This window comes from Cyanistes caeruleus, chromosome 4, assembly GCF_971803275.1.
Source record: "Cyanistes caeruleus chromosome 4, bCyaCae1.hap1.1, whole genome shotgun sequence".
Lineage (NCBI taxonomy): Eukaryota > Metazoa > Chordata > Aves > Passeriformes > Paridae > Cyanistes > Cyanistes caeruleus.
In genome coordinates this window covers 60932381-60958390 of record NC_141704.1, presented here as the reverse complement: position 1 = coordinate 60958390, position 26010 = coordinate 60932381, and the positions used below count along the sequence as shown (strand labels likewise).

General features: G+C 40.6%; 1 protein-coding gene and 1 long non-coding RNA gene across 3 annotated transcripts in view; one reads left to right on the top strand and one right to left on the bottom strand.

The window, feature by feature from the left end:
• NTF3 (neurotrophin 3) overlaps positions 1–26010 on the top strand; it is a 50809-nt gene that overhangs the window by 18127 nt on the left and 6672 nt on the right. The gene's annotated exons all lie outside the window — the stretch shown is intronic.
• Positions 1–26010, bottom strand: part of LOC147653689 (uncharacterized) — a 45730-nt gene that overhangs the window by 17334 nt on the left and 2386 nt on the right. The window contains exons 2-3 of one of the 2 annotated variants that reach the window (XR_015285717.1): positions 25079–25149; positions 3776–4063 (exon numbers count right to left, since the gene is read on the bottom strand). This is a non-coding gene — a long non-coding RNA (uncharacterized LOC147653689). Of the gene's footprint in view, positions 1–3775; positions 4064–25078; positions 25150–26010 lie in introns of those variants that run through there. The other variant, XR_015285716.1, reaches the window with a different exon arrangement.

The following is a 26010-nucleotide window of genomic DNA, read 5'->3' as shown; positions in this document are numbered from 1 at the left end:
ATTTCACCCTTACAGAGACCCAGCTTTGAGGTCTTCCTCCTCTTAGGGCCTATTTTTCTAGGAGCTCAGCCTTAGTCCAGCCCCCTACCCAGTCTTGTAACAGAGTGAGCTTCAGACAGAAAGAAAAAGGGAATTCACTGAATATTTTAATATTTTTGACATATTCATTCAGTTCCCCACACCTTAATACTCTTCATTGATCCAGTGATATCTGGGCCATGTGTGGTGGTGCCAGCAGTTTCCAAAATTGTGCAAATACCCATGAAACATGGCTTATTATGCATAGCTTGGCAGTTCAGTGTAAAGAGTCTGCCAAAAGGAGACAGGAGCCTTATCAGAAAGAGACAGGAAATTCTCAAGCAAATTTGGGAGTTGACTTTTGAGTTAGGAGTGTTGACAGGCGCAGATCCCTCTGTCTGGCAATTACCAATTCTTCCTCTCATAGCTACAAGAAAAATCCAAGTACCTCGAATTTTGACTGGGCAGGAGGTGTGTCCAAGACCTGTTTCTCCAGAGCCATTCCACTTCTGCAGTTCTGGTTCTGACCTCAGACCAAGAATGCAAGGGTCACATTTCCCTGCTCCAGAGATCCCAGACCAGCTTTTGTTGCTTATGGAAGATTTCCACCCAAACATGGTAGAAGTTTCTAAATATGTCTGACAAAACTATGACATTGTCAAAATGTGAATGAAACATTTAATCTGAATATAAAACCTTGCCTAGGAAATGTGAGAGGTGCTGTTCCAAGCTGGCAGGTTGGTTTCCCTGTCAGGTGTGTGGGTTTCTCTGTTTTGTTTTCTCAGCCATACATCACTTGGCTCTGCCAAATACCTAGATAGCTAGGATCACCTCTAGCCATGAGGATGTTAATCTCTTTGTTTTAGTGTCTTATAGGATTGCTTCAGCACTAGACAATGCATTCAGACATTGGAAGGAGTAGGATCGGACACAAGGTGAATGACAAACTCTCTTGAAGTGGAAAACTTGCTTGATTTTCTGCTAAATTATTCTGTCCCTATTGGCAGTTTGCTATTTCCACAGACTTGGCTCATAAATATTGGATGTCTGCCTAGCTGGGAAATTGCATTTCCATTTTCAACACCTGCTATGTGCTAGACTTCTATGAGAGTGCTTAGCTGGCTCTCTGCAAAGAGGGGGTGCTTACAGCTAGTGTTGTTACCTGTGAGTGTCTTTAAAACGTGCTTAATACTCACCCCAGTTTTACCTTTCCAAGACAACTCCAGTTTTCTATGGATTTTGAAGTATTGGTGAGATTCTCACCAGATTTTCTGTTGTTCTTACACCACCGCTTCTCATGCAGACATAAAAGATTCCATGCTCTTCCCGTATAAACCCAGGCTTGGATATTCCTGTCTGGTACCTCCTCCACACTCAGCTTTCACATTTTGTGTTTGTTCAGGAGTGTTTAGGAAGAGTCAGTGTTTGCATTTCATGGCACTGTATGTATAGAGGCCACAGAGAATTCAGCAGATCCACTGAGGTGTTATGTAAACAGAGGATATTTATGATAATTGTAATTATACCGGGTTGCATAGAATTACTCATGGAAGCTTGGAAACCATTGTTGCATATTTTGTTTACCAGATCTCAATAACTATTTTAGTAAGACAGACAGGCTCAGGGCTAAATTCATTCCCTGACAAGCTAGCAAACCTGGGTTTCTGCCCATACATAGCATGGGTACAGAATCAGTGTCATATTCTGGGATTTTCTTACACAATGAGGCATAAATAAGCAAAGGAAGAAAAATAGTTTAGGAAAAACTTAAGCCAGTTGTTTTTATGGTAGGTTTTGGGGGATTTTTTTAAAGATCTGTTATCTTTTGCTGTCCAGTGTGTTTGCAAAAACAATGAATTCAGAAGTAGGCATTAATGGAAAACCTGAAATAACATATCACAGTGTTTCTGTGCAAGTTTTGTCATCTATTGATCATAAATTTATAAATATATTTTTGTGCATGAAACGCACCTCCCTCTCCTCTTGCAGCAGCCCTGGGAATCTCATAGAGTAAAAGATTCAGTCAAGAAAATCACATAGAATCACAAATGAAAATAAAGAGATCACCATTTTCTTATTCACAAACTCTTCCCTGTAAATAAATGTCTGTTTATCCTGTTCTCAGCTGCCTCCAGTGATGAAAATTGCGTGTTTTCTAAGCAACCTGTTGCTGTTAGAAGGATACCCTATGCCTGCCTGGTCCTTCAGCCAAGCAGTTCCTATCTTGCTTCACTGCCATGTTAAGGTGGACAAAAATCTGTTCTGGCTACTTGAGCTCATGGGGTTTTGGCTCATATCTTAATTTTCTCCTCATGTAACAGTCATTTAGAAAGAGGCACAAGTGCAGGTCTCATTCTGTAGCAAGGCTATATTAGTAACAGGATTTGGCTGGAAAATTAAGACAGATTTGCTGAACAGGTCATTGACGTTTTCCTGAACCTTAAGATCTCTTACTTTCAATTGCACAATTCAGATTCGTTCTAAGGTTGAAGCACTTGAGGTCCCTCTCCACTTTTACATTTTTGGTAGTGCTGGAACCAACAGCACTGTGCAAAGCCTCACCTGCTGCTTCTCACAACTGCATCACGTAGGCAAAGTTCCTCCTCCATCTGGTACAACCATGAACAGTAGAAGGGTAGAGCTCAAATGACTGATGAGCAAAGTGGCAGGAGATTGCTATACTTAATGCATTTGTTGCTATAGCCTTCAAGTATGGGTTTAGCTTACAGCTGGTGGAAGAATATTGCATGAAAATGCAATTTCCTGCTTCTCAGACTGAGTGAAATACACCTGGGAGTGAACAGGACTAGGGAACACAATTGTCTGGAGTCCCTGAAATGGAGGCTGGGTGGCACATGAGCTTTGATGCTTTTCATAGGAACACATTTATCTGCTGTGTTCTTTCCTCTGGGCTCTGCTAAAGGTTATCACTGCCCTAGCTTTTATGCTAGTTTCAAACATTTATGCATTAATCATCAGAGATATGGCACTTTTCCTTGCAATGTCTGCATATTTACTGTCTTGCATGACATATGTATATATCATTACTGGATGTTGATAAGAACAAACGAGAAGGAAATATTTAACAGACCCAAACAAGCACTATACTTAGTATGTGATTTATAGGCTTAAAATGGAGTCCAAATGCTAGTGGTGGGAGCCCTGTAAGCTCCATGTGCAGTATTGTGTTCTGCATCAGCACTTAAAAATGAAAAATTAAACATCAGCTCCATTTACTTGGGCTACAGTGAATAACTTCAGTGCTTTATGAATTACTGAGGTGTGCTTACATGCCAAACTAAAAGCAAACTTAAAAAAACCCAAACACCTACAAGGAAACTCTTCTCTTCACTTGACAAGACTTTTTGAGTCAGAGAGTAACATGTGCTTATGCCATCACAGTCTGGATAAGACACAACAGAGCATTGCAGAATACATGAAAACAAATTAATTCACTGGGAAAGTCCTTTGCAGGTCACTCCTGGAAGGCAAAGAAAACGATCTCCATGTTCAGTCCTCCCCAAAATAATGACCCAGCAGCATTTCAGAAGGTCAAGGGGTCTCAGAAGGAGGTGGAATCAATGGAAAAACTTTCCAGTGTCAGACTTCCATCTGTAACAGCTAAAACTAGGGATTTAACCAGAAAAGGACTGAAGGAGAGGAGTGGAGAGGCATGGAGAGTTTTCATACAAAAGAAAAACACAGAGAGAACCTGCCTTCAGAGAAAGCAAACAGTACTGTTTATTTTCTGACCACTCTGAAAGCAAGGATGTTAGAACCCTATAGACCAGTCCACATGAAGTTAGCGGAGAGATTCCTAAGTATTTTGGTGGACTTTGTGTTTATGCTGAACTTTTGATGTTTCATGGGCAGGCTGCTGGCATGTGGGTTGGAAGGATCCAGTCCTGCCCATTTTATTCCAGAAATTAAGCAGTTGGTCACAGTCCTAGTGGTTCACGGCCTGCTTGTCCCATGGGAAAAAAATAGGTAGGCTTTCGGGATGCTGACAATTTTCTTGTTCTCTCCCCTTCCCAAGACCTGTGAACTGGAAAGCAGGCTGAAATCAAGAAAAAATGTTAAGGCAGATAGGAATCAAGAGCAAGCTATGCTGGCTAGTGCTTGGGGAGACAAGAGGCATCACTGAGATGGAGTGTTTACAGAAAAAAAATCTCACAGCTCATATTTGTATTATGCATTTATAAATTCCTGGAACTCATTTTATATGGTTTTTGATTAATGGCTGTGCTGCAGTTCAGCTCCAGGCCTATTGAACTTACTGTACGGGAACTGAGCAAGCCAAATATGAGCACTACTACTGGACTATGATTTAAAGGTGGTTCTTTGTTCAAAGGCATTGTTGGGGCAGCTCTGCTTATTGTACACTTAGAGATCAAAGTCAGAGCAGGGCCTCTCAGCAGCCTTTTTAAAATCAGAGACAGGGTTATGTTTGTCTCAGGTACCTCCACAGCAGAAGAGCTGAAGAGCAGTGAAAAGTGCTGTGATTTCCCCAACACCTTTACAGCAAAGCAGGTGCAGATATTGTTGATGTATGGATTATCCTAATTACATATTTATGTCACTTCCATCACAGTATCGTCCAGGAGCATGGCCAAATGCTCCATTTCCTTGTGCTGGTGTCGCATGCCAAGTGTTCCCACACTGTGGTATTTGACATTACTGCTGTTTCTCCCACACTTCAAAGAAGACATCTGCGGTTATGGCTGGCAAATGCCATCTTAATTGTTGATTATCATGGTAATGTAGTCAAAGCAGTCTCAGTTCTGCTGAGGTGGGAGTCACTTCATTAAATATAGTCCTTATGGCAATTAGGATTTGTGAGGCGAAACGGGATGCTTGTAATTCATTGGTGTGCCAACTGGAGTCAAATTAAGGCAATGTGAAAAAAACAACAACAACAAAAACCCACCCAAAACTGGATGGGAAACCTAAAGATTTGCCAACATTGAGAGAAATATCAACAGACCACACCATGGTCTGTGGTCTTCCCAGACAATGCAGCTTTCAACTGCAAGGTGGAATCACTCTAGAAGGTGAAATATCTGTTTGATCCCAGAGGTGGGATGGAAGATCAGGATCCTTGGCATATTTCACTCAGCCTCCTGCAATCACTTCTAGCAAGAAATAAAACAAAAGATTGATAATCATTGTTGATAATGCAAATCTCTAAAAATACGAGGGACCCTTTGAAAACATAGGATCCAGGCAATTAAATCTGTTTCACCTCTCTTCTTTCTGAGTGTAGCAGAAATTTGAAGCTCCGTGTCTCTTCTTCCATGCACTTTATAACAACAACAACAAAAAGGAGGCCACCCACCCCTGAACAAAGAGTAAATTCTGGAAAACTGATTTTTCAGGTAAAAATTAATACTGTAAAATTGTTTCTAAGGAAGAGTTTCTCCTCTAGGGGATTGGTTTTGTGTTAAGAAACAGTTGCAATGATGCTGGATTACTAAATAGACCCAGACAAAAAAAAAATAAAAAAATTAGGAAATATAAAGTTGCTGAAATTAATTTAATTACACTTATGCAGTGTAATGGGCTTGACATGAAGACAAGCTTAGTCTAGTTCTAATGAAAATGTTGCTAGTTTTTATGACTGCTTGCACTTGGATGAATGTCCTTTATTGTCAAATATAAGTATTATACATATGAAATTAGCGTGATCTATTTATGGCAGAATTACATCAATTTTTTTTAAAATTGTTTTTTTTCATTACTCATCCTCAATTAACTTCATTTTTTCTTAGCTCTTTTTAATTTCTTTGAGCTTTGCAAAGCATAGTGGCTGTGATTTCCTACTTGGGGCACTATTTTGAAAGATCAACTGTGTGGAGTGGCTCACGTGTTTCCTTTTAAAGAAAACTTTAATTCATATCTGTTGAAGTCCTTGCTTCCAGATGATTCAAATATAAAGTAGCATTTGTCTTGCCGTGCCACACTGTAATGGTTCAGTCACAACTGGAGGCTGTTGAGCAGATGAGACCCTGATTTGGTATTTCAGAAGTCCCTGCTGCACAATTTAAGGGTGCCAAGTGGGTCAGCCATCAGACACTGCACCAGGCAGTCAAGCTCCAACAGGAGTGACAAGCAGTCATAAAGTTGCCATTTTCATGGGAGATTTTCTTTTTAAATAAAAATTATTTTAAAAGTACAATCTGAGTACATTAACCCTGGAGGAAAAAATGAGGTGCTTTAAAGAGGAAAGGAAAAGCTATTGAAAGTGTGTTCATATATCTATAGACTGTCAAGATTTTGGATCCATACACATCCTCAGGCTTTCAAAGCAGGAATGACATGAGGTTATGTCTTTGCAAGTACCAGAAGTTAGAGTTTAGCTTGAGGATGCAGAAGATCATTCACTGTGGATAGTTCAGGCTCACAAACTGGTGATCTGTGCCACCTTGGATGCCATGTCTGGGAGTATTGGAGAGCAAAAGGTGGAGGAGCCACAAGTAACCTCACTCCTCACCTCCCATAATTTAGGTGTCTTTGACACAGTGTTGAGATGAACAATGTGAAGAGATGAGATTTTCCACTGCTTGGTCTCACTGTGGGTTTGGTGGGTTTAGGGTATAAATTCCAGTCTCCAGTATCTTAACATTCGGCATGACTGAAAACACGGAGGATTAGGGAATACCAGAGGGATTGTGTATTTTCATCTTGACTCATTAAGCAATTCTGAGTAAGTGTTCCCAAAGGTTTCCCCGGTGTTTTTTTTATCAGTCCAATTCAATCTTTCCAAAAGGAGACAGACAGACTCCCACTAACTTCTGGAGCTGGACTGAAATGTGCTGCATGCAGAATACACAGCTGTTTGCTTAGAAACATAAAAATAGCTAAAATCATATCGGGGAAAGTGCATGGAAGCTCATTAATTGAAATTATTTTTCTTTGAGTTGTATTCATGTGTTAATTCATGTTTCTGGCTGTCAATTACAAACCAATGACCAAAAGAAAAGTCATAAAAGATTGAGAAAAACACAGGATCACAGTCTCTGATTATGTCATGTAACCTGTGTGACAGGAGAACAAGGACAGTCTGTTTTTGGGATCAGTGAAACTATGACTACTTAACGCTATTCATACTTGTAATTTATTTCTCTATGTCCATTCTTAGGGTGATAAGATTTTTTTTCACTGACATACTTTCAGAACTAGATACAATTTTCATGCTTTCCTGTGAGAGTTATGAAAATGGGAGGACTTGCTGAAACATTGCAGTGATTCATTCCATCCCTAACCAAGGGACATACTTTTTTTGCAGAACAAAATTATCAGCAAAAGGTAATTCTACACAGACTGCATGTGCTAAATCCCTTAGTGTTCCTATCTATCTCTGCAGGGAATATAAAACCAGATTCTCTTTTTTATCAGTCCCACATTCCAGGGAAGCTGCGTCTTTGACAGACTACGTAGGAGCAGGACTTACCCAGCTAGTAGATGCACTCATCCCATTAATTCTCCTCGGACACCTATCCTGTCCAAAAATGTTGAGCCATTTTCTAAGGCCATCAAAGGACAGGAGATTTAAAGTAATTGTCACTTCCCAGAGTGTTAGAGAGCTCTTTAGTTTTTCATCCTGAAAACTGCAAAGGCACCAAAACATCTTTGTCAACTGAGGGGGTGAGCACTTCTATCAGAGGTTGGAAATCCCTCCTGTCATACTGGTTTTCCCCATTTTTTTCTGGAGTGGATGATTCACTGAAAGGAACTGAATGTATTTGTGTTCTTTCTTGAACCAAGATCTTGTCTAAGTCATCACTGTGAGGTTTTACACGAAGGAGGGGCAGATCCACAAGAAAACTTCATTACTGTGATCACCTCAAACGTTTTCACACTGATAACAAAGGGAGTCTGCACACACAGTTTCTATGGTTACACATGGCCATGTAAACAGTTACAGAGAATTAAGAGGGTCACTTTTTTTTTTTAAACTGAAACTGATTCTGCGTGGCCTTATGTAAAAGCAAATAAAGAGCTGGGATCAAAAATTAGTGTCTGGATAAATTTTGTTAACAAAATTGGTATCATGGTTTACACAGACAAGCCAAAAATATGTGAAAGTCAGGTTGGATGGGGCTCTGAACAGCCTGGGATAGTGGAAGCTGTCCCTGCTCATGGCAGGGGGGGTTGGAATGAGATGATCTTTAAGGTGCCTTCCAGCCCAGGCAGCTCTGTGGTTCTGTGATCCTATGATCCACTAAAACATCAGCAAAACCCCCTCCCTGCAATTATCCTCCTGGAGGTGAGGGCTGAGTGAGTGCACACCTTTCTCAAACACTTTTTCAAGTTGCTCACATTCCACTCAATCACTGTCTGCATCAATCATGAGTCTCAGAGGTCTGTGTCTGGCACCACTTGTAGCTATGTTCATGCAAACCTTTATTACAGATATTCTGCAACTAGGGAAATAATGGCCAGCAAAAACATAGTTTTCCCTAGTTTTTATTTTTAGTTGTTGTGACACAGATGAATGAAATGTGCAGTTGAGACAAATATCTAGATATATTTTTGTCCATACTTGAATATATCCAGTGAACCTTGGGTACAAAGCTATCTTCATCTCCTACAGCAGCTCCCACCACAAATATAACCTCAGTTTTTACAGTAACCACAGTATCTCAATAGTATCATTGGGATTAATTACTTTCATTCCCATTTCACAGGTAGAAAAGTAGCTTAAAAAAGCTGTATTCTTCTTTTACTTCAGAACCACTAAATGCATTCTAGTTATAAAACAAATCTTTCAACTGTGCTACTGAATTAACCCAAATAAACCCATCTCAGACTAAAATGAACATGTTTCATCTGTACTGGTGCAACATGTAGCAGCTACATGTTTGTCAGTAATGCTGCAGGACAAAAAAAAAAAAAAAAATTTAAAAAAAATTAAGTTAATTTTAGCAGCATAAATAAGTCCTTAATATCTTTCCCAAACTTATAAAGGCAATTCCCAAGGGAGTTAGGAGCTGAACAAGGGTAGTGACTTAACCACTGGACACTCATTTCAGGCTAGCTGACCTCTGAGGAGGAATCCTGCAAAATTTTCAAGACCCATCAGCTTTTCCTTGGTCTCAGCAGGACTCAAAGTCCTGAGTGCTTGGAATGCCACAAACACGATCTGCACAATGCTGAAGCCAAGTTATGATAAGACCATGGGTGTTGGCAACATTTTTATAAGCCCCTTTGAAAAGCACTATTTCAAATGTATTGTACATCATTCACATAGTTCTGGTATATTTTTAATTACTATTGCAATAACATCTGGAGGCCTTGGTCAGGATCTGGCCTCACTGCTCCCAAACTGTTGAGATGCATCTTTTCTGTGTCGTAGTGAATGAGACCCTGCAGAATTCCTTGTGTAAGGGGAGAGGAAATGGGGACATGCTTCTGGCATCTGGGGCTGGCAGGCAACCAGGATGCTGTGGGATTGTCCGATGGGCACATGTCCAGCCAAGAAAAGGGCCACAGCACGAGGCTGCAGCTGAAAACAAAACCTTCTCCTAGGTCTGCTTTCATACCCAGCCCCATGAGGTGAAGCCAGTCAGCTGCAGGGCAGGGACACAACACTTCTCCTGCTCTGTAACCTCAGTTAGTCCAGCCTGCAGTTTGTCCGAGCAGGAGATGCTTGATAAGGGCAGGAGGGTTGGCCTTCCCTGCTGGGGAGAGATGGGAGCATCACTTACTGCTCCAGATCCAACAATGCTTATATCCCAGCACAAAGCAAGACACCAGCCTCCCTTCCAAAAAGCTCAGAATCCAAGAGCTTTGAACACTCAGCTTAAGGAAATAAGACTGATGAGAGGAAGGGGTGTATTTCTGGATGGAGATGGGAGCTCTATTCCCAGATATGCCCTCAGGCAGTCTATACCAGCAAACACAGCAGTAAGCTGTACTTGTAAATATATATTTTCACTTACTCAAACTGTAAACAGTGATGACAGCTGGGAGAAGAGCAAAGACGGGTAGGAGGGAGGAGAAGAGAGATTTTTTTTTTTTAATTTCTCATGAAGAAATTAAGTTGCCAATCTCAGAACTGGTGAAAAAGTGTGCTGGCATCAAACCAAAACCGATGTGTCCTGCGTGACACATGCTGACAATCAAGGTTCATTGTTTTTTCACTGAATGAGATAATTTCACAAAGCATCGGAGTATTTTCAGGTTAGGGCCAGATCCTCACAGTGATGCAAACCAGTGGGATGACTCAGTGCAGCTAAACTACAGAAGATATGGCTTTCTAGAAAAAATTCAGATGCCTGCATTCTCAGAGAAAATAGACTTTCAAGGCTTTTATATCCTTGTTCCTCAGATCCTGTGGATAACATTGTTAGATCTTACAATTCCACAGTAATGATATTATCCTTCAAGTAGCAGACTTCCTAAGGAAATCACATGAGAGTCTCACATTGTAATAAACACTCATACATCCCAGTCTCCCAAATTCCTGAAAAGGTTTTGAATCAGAAAAATCAAACCAATTAAATTCAAACCATGTGGAAGGAAGGCCTGTTAACTTCAAACAGTTAAACAATTTGTGCTTTTAAACATATTTTGTTTGTTTATTTGTTTTTAAGTCAAATAAGCTGTTTTGATCTGTTGAACCGAACCCAAAATATTTTCAGATGGTCAACTTGTAAACTTTTTGACTCATGTTTTTTCTTCCCAGATTCATGACCTTGAGACTCCCTTGGCTTTTAAGTGCCTCTTCTCAATTTTAAAGAGTGGTTCAAACCCCCGTTAGGTTCTTTGTACCTGAGACAAGTTACAGAGATTTAAAGCATTTTCAACTCCTTACAAAGCAGAAAAATTATAGTGCAACACCAGTTTCTTCTGTACACTTAAAATAACACCACTTCAGCTTTGCAGGGCTCTAAGCAACAAAGCTGTAGTAGAGATGTAAAGCTCAATCACTCTCTGATAATTTTGCTCAATTTTCTGCATTCAAAGCCTGTCCTCCTTTGCCCATGTGAGCTAAAGTGTTCATGGACTTCTCTGGAGTAAGAAAGTACCTGCTTAACATGTGAAGGGGGGGATTATGTTTTGCAGCTCTTCTTTCTTCTGTCAGCTGTTGTGCAGAGATGGCAGAGAGGAAAGAACATTTTGTATAGCTGCTCTTAGTGGAGGAGACACCAGGGGAATCTGGGGCTGGGGCAGAAGGAATGAAACAACTGTTGTGTGCTGCACAGACTGAGAGGGTCCAACAGAGAAAATGGGGCAAAATCCAGAAGTGTTTCTCCATGTCTCCATAGCCCATCTAACCCAATTCCCAGAAATTTCTGTCATATATGAGTCTGATGTGTTGATACAGCCTGTGTGTCTTTCTCTAAGTCACTCCTAATTAACTTTTCACTTGGCCACTGCTGAGAGAGGATCTCAAGATGTTTAACTTTCACCAGACAGCCAGAGTGAAAGGATGGAAGTGTTATTCCCCCTGAGAGAAGTCCAGCCAAGGGAGAGAATCTTGGAGCCATTGGTATCAGGCAATCCACGTAGCATAAAAATTTAAGAACATCCAAACTGCTGAAGGAGTTTCTGTTGCAGTTTGATTTTTTAGGAAACCAAAGAATCTAACTACAAGTCACAGCATAAAACAAAAATCATTTTTGGTACTACTAAAGGAAGTGTGCTGCTGCAGGAACCAGCAGGTTCAGACCCAGAAGCTTCTCTGGCCTCTGCTTAAATTGTCTCTTTGCAGCCCAGCTCTGTCATACCACGGGCCTCCTGTGCACCTCAGGCAGGTCAGCTTCTCTGTTTGGCAGGAAGATTTTCACCTGCAAAACAAGAATCACTGGAGCACCATTCAGCCTAGTGGGAATATCATGAAAGTAAATGCTCTAAAATACCAAATCACAAGTTTCCTGAAGCTGAGGAGAAAAAAAGGGCTTGTCTGGAGTCACAATTTAGTCAGTTGCCTCTGCCAAAAAAGCTCTAATGGGATGACAGGAGATGAGCAAAAAAAAAAAAAAGGATTTCAATTTCACCACCACCAGAGCCATTCCCTTTCCCAAGCATAAGCTGTACAACACAAGGACATTGCAACAACACATGTGTGTCCATCCTGTATGGGTAAACCTATGTCTGACAGAGACTTTTATTTAAAAAAAATAAAATTAAAAAAACTAGCATAGATCTGGCCTGGGCTTACAGCATGTTTGACAGGTTGAGTCCATCTGGAAAAAAACAGAGACACAATCATGTATGGGTAGATGGAGCTGCCTTCCACAAGCAGAGACACTGAGAAAATGAAGATCCATCCCTGACAGACAGATGCAGAAACTCTTCTGCCCATGTGGCTGTGTCAGAGGCAAGAGGAAGCATGGAATCACAGAATCATAGGGTTGATAAGGTTGGAAAAGGCCTCTGATATCACCAAATCTGACTGGTAACCCAGCAGCTCCAGGGTCACCACTAAACTGTGTGAGTGCCATATTCACATGTGTTTTTGACACTTCCATGGATGGTGACTCTGCCATTTCCCTGGGTAATCTGTTCCAATGCTTTACAACCCTTTCTGTGGAGAAATTTTTCCTAATATTGCAGCCCCAGACTGATTCTGCTTTACACCAGTGCCTCTTTGATACAGGATCAGTTAAAATTTCATGGCTGAGCTGGTGCAACTTTTCTATGTGATCCTTTTTAAAACAGTTTGATTTTTTTTTTCTCCACCAGGAGAACAAACAGAAACTGGACTGATAGCAAGCAGATTAACCCACTGAAAAGGCATCATGTCAGGATCATGGTTTGGAATATTTGAAGAATGGGAATATTGATAGAATAGAATCAGAAAGAGTGGGGGCCCTTCTTTTGTAACTTGTGCTTAGTTTGCACAAGTTTCACTTTATCACCTGCAGTGGAATTTCTCCCAGTCTACACCAGTGTTAGAAAAAGAGGTGAGGCACAGGGAACACCAAGAGTGAGAATTTTTGAATAGTAAACTGAGCAATCTGGATCATATTTAAGCACAGACATTTCATACACAGAAGACTGATGAGAAGGCATAAAGAAAAAAAAAAAAAATCTTGTGAAGATGCTAAATGCACTTTATTCCAAAAAATAAGATCAAAAGAAGTGTTTGAGCCAGAAAAAATTATGTTGTATGCAAAGCATAAAAAAAAACTTAGCAAAAACAAATCCTCCTTGGCATTTACTCCAGAGAATACCAACCAGGAAAACAAGAAGATAATTAAGCTTCTGTGTTGCATTACTTCAAAAATTCACTTGAATGAAAGCAGTAGTACAATAATGAACTGAGTCAGAGAGCACTGTTTAATTAGAGGTTGATTTTAAGGGAGTTCATAAGAATAACGCTTAACAAAGAACGACTTGGTTGGGCTTATTGTTATGGAAAAGGGGGGGAAAAGGTTGTGGTGAGTTAAATGGCATTTATAAAATAGGAGGGTCTGATCAAACCAATCCAGATTAGTCCTCCACAGCAGTAAAACCTTAAAATTAGGTCAGGGGGATGAAAGGAGAGCTGAGTCTGAACTGTTTCATACAAAAGCAATGTGACATATGGAACATGTTACAACTAAAGCAGGGAACATGAATGTTTTCAGGAAAGAAAATGACAGGGCACTCCATAAGGAAATTTACAACCATGGAAGTTTCAAAAGCAATACAATTCCTATTTATTTGTGTATTTGTTTAAGGGAGGCAACCACTGTTTGTGCTCCGAAGGATAGGCATTATTTATTCTCCTTTACACCTTCCCAACAATGGTGTTTGTGAGGTTTGGTTTGTTCCATTTTCCTTGGGCTGCAATTTTGCTTTCCCAGAGCACAAAAGACAAGAGCTACTAACATTTTAAGGGCTATATTCTTAAGGCTCAATAGTAATGTTTTATAGACCTTCTTTTGCTGTAGTCTCTTGTGCTTTCACAAGGAGTCTTATAAGTGAAGACTTTTTAGTACAAAACTGTCCTTGATCAAGTTGTTCCTCAGCCCACCTGCTAGGTACCTCAGATTCTGTCTCATGAAGGAAAATATTGAATATTAATCCAGAACTTCAATTTCAAATCTTGAACTTGAGACCATACTGTAGAAGAGAAACGTTCTCTTCAGTTAGAAACAAAATTAGAAAAATTGAGAAATTATTTATTGTCTTTACACTGTGTATAAAACTCTCATTTTCACTGCCAAAAATTGCAGGTTATGAGGAAGGCAATGAAGTTACAATACATTTTTGTGTAGTGATACCTACGTTAAAGACATTTCTTCTGTTAGAATGTAGACAAACTAATCTCTTTTCAGGCAGTGATGCTGTTTTTTTCTTACTCATAGCTGTAGACCAACACAACCAGCTCCTAAGATGTCTAAGAAGTCTAAGATCAGTATTAGTCCTAAATTTAAGGAAAAGGAAAAGAATTTAAAGGAATTTAATCTTTAATTTAAAATTTAAAAATTAATAAAATTTAAATTAATTTAAATAAAATAATTTAAAATGAAAAAATTTAAAATTAAAATTACATAGCTGTAGACAAGCACAACCAGCTTCTAAGCTGTCTAAGCTCAGTATTAACCCCAAATTTAAGGAAAAGGAAAGAATTTGGTGAACTGCTTATCTTAGCTTCAGCTTGGTGCTGAAGAGCACAGAAAGGAGGACAAGAAAATTTTGTTTCACCAGCAAGTTGTTAAGACATTTGCATATTCCATTTTTCAATATTGTTAGAGATCTGCTACAGACAGATCTTCCAAAAACAGTCACACTTTCTTCATCCAGGTAAATCTGAAGCAGCACCACACAAGTCTGCAGAGTTATTTTAAGTCAATGCAAGCAACTTTTAAGCCAAAGACACAGCACTGTTTCTTAAATTCCTCCAGTTTATTTGGAATCATGCTGATTGTGAGCATTAACACCTGACCCATTCCCTATTGGATTTCCTCATAACAGTTTACCAGTACTGACATTAGCTGAAGAGAAAACCAAGCCAGCTCAGACTTTATGCCAGATTATGACCTCAGTTTTATGCAACTCAGTCTGTAGTCGCCTGCTTTCTGCGTGACCAAAAGCAGAGTTTGGCCTCAAGCTTTAATTTTTAAGAGTTGCATATACACAACTGTCTCCAAGCATGATTCCATTTAATAATTTAAAATGGGAATAAATGTCCTTTTCAATTTCCCCTAATTTCTAGCAGTCTAAAAATACGTGTCTTATCTTTGCTGGATAACTCTAGCAAAGTATTTTGCTTGTAAACCCAACTTCTGCACATGCCCCTGAGTTCTATGGTCCAGACATTTGAATCCCCCAGGCTTGACCTGCCAAGTTCTCTTCTGCTTTCCACTCACCTACATCTCAATCAAAGCCCTTCTAGAGGTTTGATATCCCAAACTGTGCCCTCATATAAATGCTGACAAGAAAGAGGTCTTCATGACACTGTAAAGGAAGAAATTTCTGAGGCTCGAGGTGCTCTCAGCCCAGAGATGTTGGTTTAGGATGAGATGATGAAAGCGCAGGACAGAAAAGAGGCTTGTGTGTGGTTTTGTCTTTTCCTGGGAGGGCCCAGGAGATATCTTCTTGATCTGTGTAAGCTTCCCATCGGTGCCATCCGCAGGAAAAGATGCTTTCCATTGAAAAAGCCCTTTACTCCTGTGTGTAGCTCAGCAAAGCTCTTTGTGTTCTCACTGCCAAAAAGGCCTGAGAACTTTTTACCCCCTTTACATGCAGTTATCCCAAGATATTGACTGACCTCTCAGCTTTTGTAAAAAATTCCCCCATATGTTTGCCTCTCCAAAGTTCCTAAGGATGTGATTGCTTTGTTTTGTTTTTGCAGTGGGCTCCTTTCCATATTTTCTGGTAATGGACCACAAGCAGGTTAGGAAGGTCCTTCCCAGGTCTCAGGGAATATGCTCCCCAGTTTTGCAGCACTAGTGATAACCTACCTCATTTGAACACCGGCCTTTACCTCACAATTTGCACAGGATGCACTTGCTACTCACCACACATTGTCAGTGCTGGTACCTAATCAGGAATATAAAAGGGAGGGAGGATTGTCCCGTCCCCCCTCTCCCTGCCCTTTCCCAGCTTTGCTCCCAGCTTTGCTTGAACATGACTGCTCAAGCTCAGCTTGCTCAGAACAACTCTTCCTGCAGCCAGAGGAGCAGGGACTGCTCACCCAATACTCCCTACTGAGAGGAAGTGGGTGGAGAGGGGATGCTGAGATGACAGGAGTGCAGAGAGCCCAAGCTTCACCCCACTCTACTTCCTCAGTCGCCAAAAGAGCTGGCTGGGAGCATGGGAGAGTAAACTGCTCCATGAAAAAAAAAAAAAAAAAAAAAAAAGAGCATGAAGTAATTGACTTTTGCAGCAGAGCAAAGGGAGTGCAAGTGGTGGTGGAGGGAAGATAGGGAGGAACTGTGACTGACTCACAATATATTCAATTCCCCGCTCTTGGGGAGATGCAGCTGTGCATCTCCCCTCGTATAGGCTGTAAAGTTACACCATCGTCCAAAGTAAGCATCCCTAATTCTCCTATTTCCTGAAGCACAACAGTGTTTGGCTCCTTTTTAATCAGGGATTTCTACTGTGCAAATTGAAGTCTAGAATCAGCCTTTTCCTATGTGCAGAATTAAAAATCCTTCCCTTGATTGTTTTGTCGGTTCCTGGGGAAAACTACTGAACTGTTACAGCTGATTTACATTGGCTTTATCCTTTTTTAAAGCTCATTCCAAGTTATTCTTAATTCCTTAAGGCACCTGAGGTGTTGTGCGTGAGCCAGCCACAGACACCTTTGGCAAATCTTTCCACATCCTTTTTCTTCCCCTCTGCTTCTTCCCAGCTACTCCTGACTTCACCTGAGTAAGGACTGTTTCCCTTTTCTACCACTTCACTAGGAAGAAACATGGCATAGAATTACTTCTGATTTTGGCCAGCTTTGGTTAAGGCCATCAGAGTCTGAGGAAGAAGCTGAAGGAAGAGGCTAATCCAGTGTGTAGAACTAACCTAGACCAGCCCAGACCTCACAAGAGGAAGGGCTGAAGGTCCACTCTCCCATTTTCTTCCCATATGAGCTTTGGCCTGCATGACTTAGGAAAAGTCACACAACATGCCTGGGTTTCACTTTCCAAACTGTAAAACAGCAGCAGCCCTCTCTGACCCTCTGCTAGCAGAGGAGTTGAAACTAGATGATCCTTGAGGTCTCTTCCAACCCAAACCATTCCATAACTCTGTGATTCTGTGAATTTTGGGGTGCTTAGATGTGAATAGGATCCTTTTGGGAAATGTATAAAGTGTGTATCTGAAAAGAGGGGACCAAAAGTCTGCTAAAATATTACTTTTTCCTGGTTCTCATACCCTGAGAATTACCTTCTACCCTGCCCTTCTATAATATTTTTCGTAACTATGATTTCTTCAGTAAGAAGGGTTTTTCTAAAAAGCCATACAAGTTAGTGACTGTGTAAGGGGAGGTAAGGCCAGCTGTGGTATATCACACTTGCATCCTTCACATGCCCAGTTTAAGACTTTGGTTTTCTGTCAAATATCTGGAGATCATATGCTTGGTAAGAGACAGCATGTTTCAAAATACTCCCAGGTCTAAAATTCCCCTTGCAAGGATTTTTGGCAAGGGGGAGCAGGGAATGCATTGTGTATCAACAGCAAAATGGCATCTGGATTGAAAGATAAGAAAAACCGCCATGGTTTCCAAAAACCAAGGCCATTTTCAGATGAGTTTTGGACCTGGCAGAGGTGCAGAGCTTGCATTAGTGCAGTGGGAGAACACAGAAATCATGCTTTGAGTTTGGAAAGGCTTCTAGAGATCCTAATTTGCAAATTATTTTGGATGGAAATTAGCAGAGCATTCAACCATGAGCTGAATGTGTGAGCAGTCTGCACTTCACTCACAAACTTAAAAATCAGATATTCTGCTAGACTGGGACCAGAATACTCTCACCACCCTTAAGCATTAATCCCCAAATATAGTCAAACTCATGGTGAAGTGTGAACTGAGAGTTAAAACTGGAACACTTCCACATCTTGAGGAGAATTGCATACAGGAAATTTTATCCACATGCACATCGATGAACTGGGGTACTCTACGACAAAGTTCCTCTTCAGGCAGATTTTCTACCAGGGAAAAAATGCAGAGGAGCTGAATTTGTCAGAACAGTCCTTACCCTTAGGACAGGCCTATGTGTAAACAATTTGCTGTAAACTAATGCAAATTAGCAGGATGACTTTTTTCTCTAAATGGGCAATGACTTTTTGAAAGACTCAGATATACTGGGAAAAAACACAAGCCTGTCATGGGCACACATTGTATTTGTGATCTCTTCTCCATAAGAAGGGCTCAAGGGTTTCACTTTGCACCTAGGAGCAGCTCTAGGAGAGCCCTCATGATTTCACTGAGAGAATTTGTTGGTAGAGGTTATATCTCCTATTAACCATCTTATTTAACAGGTCAGAACAGACAAGCTCTTTCTGTACAAAGCTTGTTTTAAAGTCTGACACCTTTTGCAAAGAAGCAAACTTCTAAACTTTCCTCCCACCAAAACACTTGTGTTTTATCAGAAATACAAAACTCCTTTTTCTCTGAGAATGAATTTTAAAACATCATTTTAAGCTGGTTGTGAGTGAGCTACTGCACCTGTGCAAAGGGCATGGAAAAAATATTAATTATACACAGCAATGCTAATTTTTGACCATAGTTCTGATGGAAACAATTCAGTTGCATGCTGTGTGTATGTTAAAATAAGGTTCAAACATCAGCTGTATGTAATTACATTTTCATTCCCTGCTTCCCTTACTGTGCAAAAGCTTTGCACAGTATTCCAATTAATGCTGATTTCTCTAAGTTCCTATGGTGGTTTTAAAATATTTGGATCAGGTCTGGGATCCTTTTCCTAAGAATGCTGCATCAGATACTTTGCACCTGCAAAAAGCCTAACCAGATTTTTTATATCTGGGGGGCTGTGAACCTTTGAGGAATAGGGAGAGGCAATTCAGAGAGCAGCCTTTGATTCACGGAGTGTCGTGGATGTATTTCTGCACGGATTCAGGGAAACCTCGAGTCACAGGCTTTGGAAAAGCAAACACAGGTGCAGCTTTGGGTGAAACAAAGTGGCTCTTCCCTGGCAAGGCTCAGTGCTTGGAACAAACTCCAGAGCAGCAATGTTGGTCCTTCTAAACCATCTTAACACTGGAAGGGGCTGCCCAAGGAGGTCTGGAGCCCCCACCCCTGGCGGTGTCGGAGGAATGACTGGACGTGGCACTCAGTGCTCTAGGCTGGGTGAAAAAGTGCTTGTCAGTCACAGGTTGGACTTGATGCTCTTAAAGATCTTTTCCTTAATGATTTTGTGATTTAATGATTCTATGCCCTCGATGCAAACATCTATGTTCAAAGGTCACAGCAGAGCTCTCAGAAAAACAAATAAATGCCTTTTTTTAAGAAAAATTACAGAAATAGCGTAACTTTAGGATCTATTTTAATTCTACCCAAACAAAAACTCACTTCATTTCTAACTAGCATTCTCTATATCCCCTATATTTCTTTTTCCTTTTAGGTGCGAGTGCTGTCTGTACCCATGAATCAGATTTAGGAATACAAGATTTTTTCATAATCAGACTCTAACACTTTTGGATTTGCAGCCCTTGCTTTATTCTGTTTGTTTGCTCGATTTCACCGTTTTCCTTACTTCGCAAAAGATAGAGGAAATCAGAATACGTTAAAAACCACAGATGTTTTCAGCTTCTGAAACAAAATAAAAAAACACAGAAATTCTTTTGCTTTCAATATAAAATCCTGCAAAATAATGATATCCTGAAAGTCAAAGCTGAAAACAGTTTTCCCTTTGAGTTTCCTAGTATCAGAAAAACTAGCAAATAGTGGTTTAAAACTTCTCTTTTCTTTTGCAGTTTTTTTTTTTTCTCTAAAAAAATGAGTTGTCCAGTAGCAATGTTAATGTAAAAACATGTCAGACCATCCAGCATCACAGGGTCTCCAGCAGGCTGCTCTTTCAAGATAGCCTAACAGGAGAGGGACAAAATTCTGATAATCTGAGGGGTGCTTCCCCCTTTTCCTCCTACTACCAAGTTAAAAAAAATCCACTTCTGGCATTTTTAAATAGAACAATCAGGACAATCTGTTACAAGGACAGGCTTGAAGAGCCAGAATTGTGGGGAGGTGAAAGAAGTGAGTTTCATCTGGAAGGCTGCTCTCAACTTTAATTATGGACAACTTAAGCCCTCAAAGCATCTCTGACAAAAATAAGAGGAACTGCATCTACTGCCTGACTTTAATACAATACAATTAATAAGCCCTGGTTGAGCCAAAGTAGGTCCAGGTTGGCTTGAAAGGTTAATGGATCTTCAAACTGTTTCAAGAAAAGACTTACATGGAGTTTCAGTGCTGCAAGGAAACATGAAACCCAGGCCTCTTTGGTGTGGCTTTTGGTTTGTTACAAACATCTTGCAGAGCTTGAAAACTGCTTTTGATGATCAGCCTAACTTCCCTTTCCTCAGCTTAATCCCAGTTTTCCTGATTGCACTCCTTTGCCCCACCCCAAAGTGAATGTTCCCTTTCCCCAATGCTTACACTGTCCAGATCTTTGCCCTGGGTTTTCTGTCATGTGCTTTTTGCCAGCTCAAGGCAAATGCTTGCACCTTCAAGACAATTTCCTCAAAGGTCAGTTTTACAACCCTTTCAGTCATTTTTGCTTCTCTTTCCTGATTTTCCTTTTGTATGACAATACCTTCCAACTTTCTAGCAGCTTTCCCAATTTTACTGCTGTGCTACAAGAAGCAGCAATTCCCTTCCAGCTCTGCAGTGAAATGCCCCAGTATTAGCATATATTAAATACTGTGCATTTCCAAACTTTTAGATCATTCCTGGGTCTGATCAGGTATTGCTCCTTTCTAAATTTCTTTTCCCCTCTGTATATCACTGCTCAATACCAATATTTCTCCATCATATGAGATTTTAATTTCTACTTCAGCTTTCATTTTGTAATTTTCTGCCAATGTTTTTTTTTCTTCATCTTCCCAGTGGAGATTGTATTTCTCTTCACTCACTGCTGTTTGCATCCTCTCCAAATTCAGCTGCAAATTTAGGTTGCTGCTTAGCTCTACTGCTATTAAGAAACAGTAATGAAAAGATTAACTAACACACAGTGTATCAGCTTAAATTATCCACTACCATGTTTTACCTCTGGAGCTTGCTATTCTTCTGTTTGCAAATTACTTCTGAGGAAAAAAAGTATGCAAGTGCAAAAATCTGAGCAAATCTGTTTTTTGTAAAATTAGTAGAAGTCCAGTCAAGTCAAGATATTTATTCAGCTATGGACATGATCTTTAGATTTCTTTTTACTTTGGGCAGTTTTCAGAAGTACACAGTGAATAATATGAAGAAATACTTCAGCTTTTGTTGAAATTATTTACCCCACTACAGCTATATCTCTAGGATGCTATTGTTTTTATTTCCTTGTAATTGATGTTTTTCATTGATAGATAAAATTTTCAAACAGAACTACAGATGGAGTTCCCTGATCCATCCAGTGCAACATGAAAACCCCAACCTGTCTCACCTTGCAAATATCAGCTGACTTCTGTGTATTCCAGTTTCTGCTCTTCTAAAAAGGGACAAATGGCAGTACTCCTACTTTGACAGTAATAACCAAGAGAAATAACTTATGGATTGCTCCAATATCGGTGCTGTGAGAATGACAAAATGGCCTGAGCTGAAAGAGGCCTTAAAGGTCACTTTGTCCCATCCCCTGCAGAGTGTCCCTTGGGCAGGGACACCTTCCACCAGCCCAGGTTGCTCAGAGCCCCATCCAACCTGGCCTGGAACACTTCCAAGGATGGGGCAGCCACAGCTGCTCTGGGAAACCTGTGCCAGGGCCTCACCACCCTCACAGGGAAGAATTTCCTCCTCATCTCCAACCCTGCTCTCTGTCATTGTGAAGCCATTCCCCCATGTCCTGTCACTCCAGGCCCTTGTCAAGAGTCTCTCTTCATCTTTCCTGTGGGTTCCCTTCAAGCACTACAAGGCCACAAAGAGGTCATCCCAAAACGTTTTGCTTTCCAGGCTGAACAATCCCAATTCTCCCAGCCTTTACTCTCTCAGTAGGGAAAAACAGCCAGCTCTTTGAGGGAGAACCCAAAGGATGACAGGGTAAATACCCAGAGTAATGAAACACCACAATCATTCCACAGAGTTCCTTCCTTTGCAGATACAGAAAGTAAAAAATAGACATTTTGATTTGACAAAACTCTTCTAACACACCAGGGAAATTGGGATCCCAGCCTTCAAACCCCTTGTTCTGACTCCTCAATACACAGATTAATCAGTCAGCTGCTTAATGCAAAATGATACCATGGCAGTCAGGGCATTGACAGGTGTAAACATGTAAATATGTCACAGAAGTGTCAGTGAGGGATGGAATTGATGGAAAAGAACCTCGTTGTGACTGAGAAAAGGCTGCCTACTTCTATAGCTGATTACAGACCTGGGGATGTAGCTGGGATGGCTGATTACTAATTACATTACTAATAGTCCAGTCCCCCAGGGAGATTGTGAGAGGATGCTGGGGAGTGCCAGATATCCCCAGGGAGCTCTCAAGTACCCTGGTGTTGGTGGCAGGGAAGGGAGGTGCAGGGCCAAAACCTGACCAGAATTAACTGTGCACAAGATGTGAGAAGCAGCAGCTGTTCCAAAGAGTGAGGTCAGCAGGAACTGCTCCTGACCTTTCCCTTGGAATCAGGCAGATATATGTACAGCAGGCTACTCTTGATCTCCAAAAAACACAGATATATCTGTGGAAGGATCAAATGTAGGCACACACACACCATTGCAATCACCTGCATGACTCCACACAGCTCATCTGACCATTCAGAGCACAAACTGCTTCTTGCAGAGGTGTTATCACAAAACTGCCTCCTCAAAACTGGTGTCACAAAACTGGTTGGAAAAGCTTTCCTCACTGACCAGTAGGGTCATGGCCACCCCCACAGCTTTGTGGGTTGGTTCAAAGTGCAGAGGAGTTTTACACAGTCGGGTAAGCAGCTGTCCTGTTGTGCTTTGCTCAACTAGTCGTTTGAAGAGGAAATGTCAGTGACCCTGTGGGCTGAACTCTATTTCCATAAGAAATTAGGTATATACCATTCTCTGTAGGCTACTGAGCTAAATGTTCAGATGTGTCTTCTCTTTCATAAATGCCTTTGAGTAAATTAATTAATACACCTCTCAGTTGCTGCAAAGATGAAGAAACTTTGGCTGTCCCCCAGATATGTAGCTGCTCTCCTCTGCCAGCATGACAAGGGAATGGATTAGTTTCAAATCCCCTCACCCAATGGTCCAAGTTTGGTTGGCCCTCAGCATGGGAGGGTTAACACTTTGGGCTGCCATCACTTGATTTTGGCTCTGAATTCTTCAGCTTCTTAGAGGACCTGGTTCTTGTGAAAGCTTTAGCTTCAACATGTGTGTGTTGAAATTTCCGTATCCTGAGAAGTGGAAGTGCTCACGAGGGTGTCTGCAAGGACATTCAGCACTCTGCAGTAATCTACCTTCATAAACCCATATTGTATAAACAGTTGATAACTACTCTGAAACACAGTGCAAATTTTCAGACACAGCTGTTTCACACTCAAGCCTTTCTGAATGTTCAGAATGCTTTTCTTATTCTGTACCTTTCCCATGTCCCCCAAAGCACAGAGGAGTAGGGCTGCATTTCTTCCCACCGTAGTTATTAGGAAAAGTGAATCAATGGGGCAATCCATGACTTGGGAGGTTGTGAAAGCAGTGCTCAGCAAACAATGACAATAATTACACTTTCCTCCTTGGTGAAAGCCTGGAAAAGCTGTCAGCCACCACAAAGGATCATTAGTAGCTGGGTCTGAAGAACAGAAGCTGCTCCTAAATTTTTTAGAAAGTACCAAAGACTTCAAGCTGATTTACATAAATCATGTGGAGTATTACAATGCTGAATGCAAAACTCACCAGTCACTTTTCTTTCTATTCCAGTTCCTCTTAGCAATGACTTCCAAGTAAATACTTAGGCAGTCTCTCACAGTATTACGATTTCATGCTTTCTGCAGAACATTTTAAATTACGTTTTGCTCTTTTCTTGTATGGAATGTTCAGAAGCTGACCAGAATAAAGCTATACACATATTTTTTTAAATTACCACAAACAAAACTAAACTAAATTTTTCACTACTACATAAAGTGGTGAGTCTGAAAAGAGCAGAAGGTGGTTTTCCAGAGTTTATTCGCGATTGAATTTATCAATGGAAGGAAGAGACAAGCTTATTTACTTCTCTTAAATTTAGACCTTCCCTGAGCCACCTAGCTAAGACAGAATTAATACCCCACTAACACAAACCATTAAAATAAAGATAAGCCACAGCTGGGAGACCAACTAGATTTGCAATGCATGAGCTTTTCTTTTCTGTGCTGTTTGCTTTTCTCCTCTGAGTCACAAATGTCAGCATTTTCAAAGTCAAACTTGCTTAGTGCAAACCAGCCACAAACACAACCAAATGAATTTTTGTCAGGAATTCACATGTGTAAAATTCCAAGAAACACCATAAAGGACAACAAAAATATCTCACTAACATCAGCTAGCCATGAAAAACTTAGCTTGAGCAAAATCTTTCCACCTGAAATGAACAATCGGAATTAAGAAAAAAAAAAAAGAACAAAGAAGAGGAAAAGTCATGTGAAGGATTGAACTCTTGTGAAATTTTTATACCATTCTCCAAAATGCCAAAGAAAGAGCTGAGTGTGCTGAAGTAGCTTCTGCTGAGGTCCACAGAATCTTGTGCCCCTCTGGAATCTAGAATTTGAGTCAATATTCTCTCAGACACCACATGTATGCTGAAACCTTGCCTCCAATCTAAGTCTCTTCTATAGATAATTTACTCACTGGGCTGTATTGAGTAAGCACTTGTTCCACTTTATGAATTGCATTGTGGAACTTCTGAGGCATGGCCAGAAACACCAGAATTACTTGCTTTGAAAACATGGAAAGATAAACATTTTAATGTTTTACATTTACTCTCCTTTTTATGGCTTTAACAACACACATGCCAAATAAATTTCAAATTACCTTCATTTCAGACAGGAACACGGTTTCATTTTGGGCAAAAAGCCATTCATCAAATGCAGTACTCCTCAAACCTGAAAACAAATATACTTTTAATGTATCTTATAACCAGATTACAGCCAAGGCCATAAACCAGCTGCAGCTTTCCAATAACACCCATTTCTCCTATCTAGAATAGTGCTTTAGACATACTCTTATGGTGCTGGACTTTATGGACAGCCTGACAATTTTTAGTCATGGACTGGAACTTCTGAACATCCCTCATGAATCTCCCTGAAAACTGTAATCTCACCAAGCTTTGTGTTTTCTGTCAAAGATTTTCATCCAGAAAAATATAAAAATTTGTTCTGAAATGTTTTTACTTTTTTAGCAAATAATTTGTGAAGGATAAATCAAACTACAGGTTGAATTTCAAAGTTAACATCTTTCCCACCAAATCCATAAGACATTTCACGTGAAGTTCAGGGAAATACTTTTCACCATTTTTCACATTAACAGGGTTCCTCCACGGAGAAGAAAAATAGCTCATTTTAACTTCTCCAACTCTCAGGTCCCCATCCCTTCCTTTCTGTGTGCAGTGTGACATTAAAGAGAGCCTGAAGGAGCTCCAGCCTTACTTTTCCCACCTCATCACCTGCTCCAACTTGTGTATTTTGCTAGTGCCACTTAGTTTTGAGACTGAGCAGAGCAGTGATTGCATGCAGCTGCATGTTGGCATGAATAATGCTTCTGGCTTTTGGGCTGAGCCTTGCCAGAGCTTTGCTCACCATCCTGTGGGCTCGTGTGTTGCCCCACATGTGGATTCCGGGTGCTGCGAGAAATCTGCTCAATGACATCTGTTTAATAATATTTTCACTGATTTTAACAGCAAATCTTCTGCTGAGGGAAGGCAAAATCGCACTGCAATTTTTTATCCAGAAAGCTCTGGGCTCTGA